At 42.2% G+C, this 7,047-nt stretch overlaps 1 pseudogene; it reads right to left on the bottom strand.

Moving 5' to 3' along the window:
• Positions 1 to 993: 993 nt before the first annotated feature.
• LOC142827108 (macrophage metalloelastase-like) lies at positions 994 to 6,219 on the bottom strand (annotated as a pseudogene).
• Positions 6,220 to 7,047: the final 828 nt, after the last annotated feature.

The following is a 7,047-nucleotide window of genomic DNA, read 5'->3' as shown; positions in this document are numbered from 1 at the left end:
TACAGAGAATCATAGAAATGCAGGGTGGAAGTGACCTAGAAAGACCCCCTAGTCCAGCTCCCTGTGCTGAGGCAGGACCAAGTATTCCTACACACTTTTGTCTAACTGGTTCTTAAAAACCTCCAGTGATGGAGATTCCAGAACCTCCCTTTGAAGCCTACTCCCTAGCTTAACTGTTTTTATAGTTACTTAGAAAGTTTCTCCTAATATTGAACCTAAATCTCCCTTGCTGCAGATTAAGCTGATTGCTACTTCTCCTACTTTCAGTCCACATACTGTCTAGACCATCCCTGAGTTGACTTGATGTTAACTCGATAACACCACCAGTCCGTGAGCCACCCATCCAATCTTCTCAAGGCTCTGCCAGCCCTTACTTTACCTTGCAGGGTAAAAAGTAATGGTGCCTGACGGGAATGGGAGTGTGAAGTTTGGATATGAAGGTGGGGCGGAGGGGACGACACTTACCTGGCTCTGTACCTCCTGTCGCTCTCAGGCACCATGAATCTGGTCAATGGAAGCAGCAGGGAAAGCTTTCAGGTGAACAGTTTCTTGGACTGCCAATCCCCCTGCTCAGAGGAGGAGGAGTGGGAGTGCATAGAGCTGCTTCCTGTCCCCATGAGCTAGATCTGGCCCATGAGGATCCTCCCCCAAGAGGGAAGCTGCAGAGCTGGAGCACCAGTGTAGGCTCCCCAGTATAGGGGTGTGTGAACCCAGAGCCTGCAGCTTACCTGCAAGATGGTTGCAGACCACACTTTGTGAACCACTCACTGCCTTACATGCTTTCTCTGGGCCTTGTGGAGGGTACTCAGAGTCTGGGTATGTATATGCAGTAAGGAGGAGAAGGGAATGGGCTGGGAACAGAGAGCCTAAATCGTGATGTTAGATGCACTTCAAGCACCCACCTGACAATTTTTGTCCTGCATGCATTGACCATATAGTAGTCACCGAGCCCCCCCAGTGAAATGCAAACCACCAGCGTTTGACAGACAGGAATGTAGGATGGCAGAATAGTGCTGGGAGAATTTTTATTTTCATAGAAACTACTGAATACATTTAAAGAGGTTTTCAAATCTCAGTAAAGGTGCATCTCCACTGCACCCGTAGGTCAAAATAAGCTACGCAATTTGAGCTACGCAAATTGCATATCTTATTTCAATCTAATTTTGAAATAGATTATTTTGAAATTTCAGAATAAAGCGCTATTCCAGCAAGTCCCTTAACCTTCATGGAACGAGGGCTACAGGGACACCGGAATATATTTCGAAGTAATGGGTGCATTTAAAGATGCGAAATAGCTATTTGTGGATACTTTGGATATCCCAAAATAGCACTGCTGTCTAGACGTAGCCTAAATGTATAGGAGCAGAAATTGATCTTCAAACATTTGCCCTTTAAAGAAATAAAATGAAACATTTCTGGTGTGAAAGAAAAGTACACTTGCTGACTTCTTCATTCTCTTTAAAAACACCATGGTTCTTTAGAAGTTTTCTCTTTTTCTGCCTGTGGAATAGAAATACGGAAACAATAAGGTATTTGTTTGAGATAAAATGCAGAGAAATATGTACCATGATTGCTGTCCCTTTGTGAAGTGTCTGATGGAAGCAAATGTTCACACACAAGTGCCATAGTTTTAGAGCACAGTTTTGCCACTGTAACTTAGAATGAGTAGGTCCTGACTCCGAGAACAGTGATGTGAGGGCCAGATTCTGCCATACTTACAGGCTACGTCTAGACTGGCATGATTTCCGGAAATGCTTTTAATGGAAAAGTTTTCTGTTAAAAGCATTTTCAGAAAAGAGCATCTAGATTGGCGTGGACGCTTTTCCGCAAAAGCACTTTTTGCGGAAAAGCATCTGTGCCAATCGAGACGCGCTTTTGCGCAAAAAAGCCCCGATCGCCATTTTAGCCATCAGGGCTTTTTTGCGCAAAACAGTACTGTGCTGTCTACACTGGCCCTCTTGCACAAATGATTTGCGCAAGAGGGCTTTTGCCCAAACTGGAGCAGCATAGTATTTCCGCAAGAACAATGACAATCTTACATGAGATCGTCAGTGTTCTTGCAGAAATTCAAGCAGCCAGTGTAGACAGCTAGCAAGTTTCTCCGCAAAAGCAGCTGATTTTGCGGAAAAACTGGCCAGTCTAGACACAGCCACATTGCACAATCTCACATTCAGCAAGCAGCCATACTGCTTTCAATATCCTCTTTGGTAGAGCAAGGTACTACTCACTGGCAGTTAGGTTAGCAGCATGCCATCATTGATTTCTGCAAAGCACTGGTGTGTAGGGGACCCTTTGTCAGTCCCGGTCTATAACTCCATTAGGTGGTTTTGCGATATGGACAGCTTACTCTTAGACTCCAGAAAGAATAGGCGGAAGGGATAAAGTATATCATGTTGGCTTGATCTAAATTTAGGTACTCTCACTGAGTAGTACCTTGCTCAGAGAGTAGACCATTCAAATCAGTTTGGCTGTCTGAGTAAGGTACTTAAAGTATGACAAAATCTGTCCCTTTTTGGTATTTTTTTATATCAAAATTAACATCTGACACTGAAATTACCATATAATCGCTGAATTCCTTGTCTGTCGTCATCTGGAAGGACGAAGGTGTTTGGATCCCAGGAGCGATAAATAGGGTACGTCAGAGCACCTTGAACATTTGAATGACCCAGTCCCAAAGAATGGCCAAATTCATGAGCAGCAACAAGGAACAAATTTGTTCCTAAATTTTTCATATATAAAAAAGAGGAAAAGAATTATTAACATACAATGGAACAGAGAATCACAAGCAGAAGAATTCACATCTTTTCATTGTGATGAAATCCTATAGGTTTAATTTAAGTTTGTCTGCTCTCCCATGTTTTAGTAAGAATTTTTCAGAGGCCATGAATGGGAAGTCAGGAAACCTGCAATCTATTCCTGACTCTCCTTTTGTTAATGGAGATCACTTTTGACAATCACTTAAAGTTGTGTCTAACTTACAAAAACACCAGGATAATATTTCTCTCCCACTTTTGTAAAGTGATTTGAGCTCCACAGAATACAGACCTTATATATATGCTCTGGCAGGCAAAGGTAAGTATGTTACATTATATATAAGAGAGAGGGACAAACAGTTATAGGAAGAAAATGCCAGGGCTTTGTGTAGAAGGAGCTGAATTTGTTGCGAAGGGCACAGGAAATACTTTACCTATATGATTTTGTGACCATTTCTCAGCTTCATCAAAATGAGCATCTCCTCCTATCCCTGGGCTTGCTGCAAAGGCATGAGCCAGTACTCCCCCCCTTCCATCAAAGGGAGACTGGTCGCCGTGTGCTGCATAGGAAAGGAAATTAATATGTCATCAATTAACACAATGATTCATTTTAAACACAGTTACATATCTTGAAGTTTAGAATTTGCTTTTATTCATTGTAGATAATAATATATTAAAATGAGACTAAAATGATGTTAAGGTTGCAAAGTCAAACATTCAAAAGGTAGGAAATGTCACACTTAAGATTGCCTGTTCAATGAACTCAGCTCCCATGTGTGTGCACATTATGGTACGGTTTTTAATTCCATGATTGCAAACTATTTTTTCCCATGGACTTCTGTCTTATGGAGGGCATTTTCTCAGTAATGGCTGAATCATCTTCTCTGAAACTTTCCAAAATTTCAGCCTGAGGCTGAAACCAAGTGAGAAAATGTCTGGCTTAAGTTTTGCAAAGTTATAAGCATCTGAAGGCAAGGTCCTAGAATTGACAGCATTGGGCAATAATAAGGATAGATTATGCTACCTGCACTACCTGTGCTACTTCAAGTGAATGATTTTAGGGAACCACTGCTTTGAAAAACTGAGCCTCTCATTTGGTAAACTAATTTAATGTGTCTTCTGTTAGAATCTCCCGTAAGAGTGGCTGAGGTGTCTGGATCTTCAGCTGGAGGTTGGATGGAAAAGGTTGACTCTCCTCTTCTGCCTATAAGAAGGGCTACAATTTCTTGCTGGAATTCAAGGATTTGCAGGACAGTTGTCAAAAATTCATAACCCAGGAAGACAGTACAACATTATTGTACTATTGGATGTTTGGGGATGAATCTTTAAGGGTTTGGCTACACTCAGAATGCTACAGCTGCACCACTGTAGCACTTCAGCATAAGTAGCGCCCACAGTAATAGGAGTTCTCTCCTTGGTGGAGGTACATCACCTCCCCAAGAAGGGGTAGCTAGGTCAATGGGAGAAGTCTCCTCTTGACCTAGCACTAGTCTATAGATGACTCTCAAGGGTCAGGATTTTTCACACGGCCGACCGAGGGACATAGCTTTATCAAAATAAAAATCTAGTGTAAACAGCACTTAAGAGGAGGACTAACACTTGAATGTCTACACTGCATCTCTTTAGCACAAAAGCCTATGCAAACAAAGTGCAGATTAGCATATTTCCCTGCTTCGTTTGCATAATTAATCAGGGGACATTTTTGCGCAAGAGGCTTTTGCACAAAAAGTAGCCCTCTACACAGCTCCTTTTTGGGCAAAAACGCCCTGGCTACGTCTACACTGGCCCCTTTTCCGGAAGGGGCATGTAAATTTCACCAGTCGTCGTAGGGAAATGCGCGGGGGATTTAAATATCCCCCGCGGCATTTAAATAAAAATGTCCGCCGCTTTTTTCCGGTTTTTAAAAAAGCCGGAAAAGAGCGTCTACACTGGCCCCGATCCTCCGGAAAAAGTGCCCTTTTCCGGAGGGTCTTATTCCTACTTCAAAGTAGGAATAAGAGCCTCCGGAAAAGGGCGCTTTTTCCGGAGGATCGGGGCCAGTGTAGATGCTCTTTTCCGGCTTTTTTAAAAGCCGGAAAAAAGCAGCGGACATTTTTATTTAAATGCCGCGGGGGATATTTAAATCCCCCGCGGATTTCCCTACAACAACTGGTGAAATTTACATGCCCCTTCCGGAAAAGGGGCCAGTGTAGACGTAGCCCCTCTTTCACAAGAGCCATTCTTCTCAATTTTTTCAGAAAGAATAGCTCTTGCGCAAGAGGGTGTTTTTGTGCAAAAAGGAGCTGTGTAGATGGCTCTTTTTTGCACAAAGACTCTTGCGCAAAAATGGCCACTAATGAATTATGCAAATGAAGCATGACAATATGCTAATCGGTGCTTCAGTTGCATAGGCTTTTGTGAAAGAGGGGTGCCCTGTAGTTGTAGTGAGAGAGGAACTAAAGTATGTGCATGTGTGCGTATACACACACATTCTCCCCCTTTCAGACTTCTTGGAAGCCTAAAATAAAACTGTAATCCAAAATAGTCCCCCTTGCGTTGGACTACAGTGGAAAGAAGCTCTGTTGTATTTGTGTTTGTCTCTAATGAGGCAAAAAAAATGTTTTTGAGGCATATGACCAAGGTGTTTAAACCGTTCACAAGTGTGAAGACTCCTTGTTTGCTCATATATAGGAATAATGATCTTAGCAGAGGAGTACTTTTACAATCACATATACGTTGACACTATTTTCCTCATTTTACAGTTTGAACTTCCAAGGGATTTTGTGATGGTTGATTAGTTAAACTGATACACAAATATAAAACTGCAGGACATGATAAAGATCGGATGAACTCAGAATGAAAATAATTGTTCTCTCTTCAGCCTTTGGGTATGAAAACATGTAAGCTTTTAAAGTATAGCTTCAACTTTAAATAAATGTAATTCATGGATTCTTAAAAACATAGCAGTAGCCTCACCACCATGTGCAAAACGAATTAGGATATCCGCTTCTCCCCTGGCAATGTTTTGAAATCTCAGTGGAGTCACATCACTCCACACCTGAAATGCCTTTTTGAATCACTTTCACCACCATAGAACGAGGCAGATCAGGTGTATAGTTCAGAATCCTTTCAGCAGCAAAAGAAAAGAAATTATTGTCATTTAAGGCATGGAATAATATGACAGCATTAAAACAAAACAAAATGCACAAACGTGGCATATAACCAAGCTATAAGTCAATACATTCTTCCTCCATCTTGGAGTTCCTGGAAATGTGCTGTAATCTAATACATCAGGGACTCCACACCTTGGCCGTGCCATCATTTCTTCTGTTTGTGAATTTAATTTTCCTGTTACAGTCAGGTGGAAAAATTTCTGCATCTCTTTAATTTTCTCTTCTAAGTCCCAACCACCTACTTTATTAATAGATGGAAAGAACCTGTGCAGATAATCCTGAAAATAAAAAGAAACTTTAGATTCAGGGTTCATCTCCAGTTGTGTTCTCTTGTACCTTAAAGAATCAATTTGTCGGCAAGTATAAGATCCAGATCCTTGACTATACTTCAATTACTAGATCCCTAGAAAATCACAGTACTCTGTCATAAAAGGGAAACAGTTCAGACAGATATGAGACCACTTTTCCAATATAAATGAACACTAGGGGCTCGTCTACATTGGCCTGTGCACGTCGGCAGAAGCATTCTATGTAGAGGTCCAGACTGCCATTTCGGCCCTCATACACTAATACACTAAGATTAGAATACACTAAGATTAGAATACACTAAGAAACTGCACCATCTGCTCAGGACACTCCCTAAACAAACACAGGAACAAATCGACACACCTTTAGAGCCCCAACCAGGGTTGTTCTATCTATTACCCAAGATCCACAAACCTGGAAATCCCGGACGCCCCATCATCTTGGGCATTGGCACTCTTACTGAAGGACTGTCTGGCTATGTGGACTCTCTGCTCAGACCCTACGCCACCAGCACTCCCAGTTACCTTCGTGACACTACGGATTTCCTGAGAAAACTACAATGCATAGGTGATCTTCCAGAAAACACCATCCTAGACACCATGGATGTAGAGGCTCTCTACACAAACATCCCTCATGCAGATGGAGTACAAGCTGTCAGGAACAGCATTCCTGATGATGCCACAGCACAACTGGTGGCTGAACTCTGCGAATTTATCCTCACACACAACTATTTCAGATTTGGTGACAACATATACCTCCAGACCAGTGGCACTGCTATGGGCACCCGCATGGCCCCACAACACGCCAACATTTTTATGGCTGACCTGGAACAACGC

This window comes from Pelodiscus sinensis, chromosome 1 (genome assembly GCF_049634645.1).
Source record: "Pelodiscus sinensis isolate JC-2024 chromosome 1, ASM4963464v1, whole genome shotgun sequence".
In the NCBI taxonomy this organism is placed as follows: Eukaryota; Metazoa; Chordata; order Testudines; family Trionychidae; genus Pelodiscus; species Pelodiscus sinensis.
The sequence above is the reverse complement of the archived record's forward strand: the minus strand, read 5'-3'. Positions and strand labels throughout refer to the sequence as shown.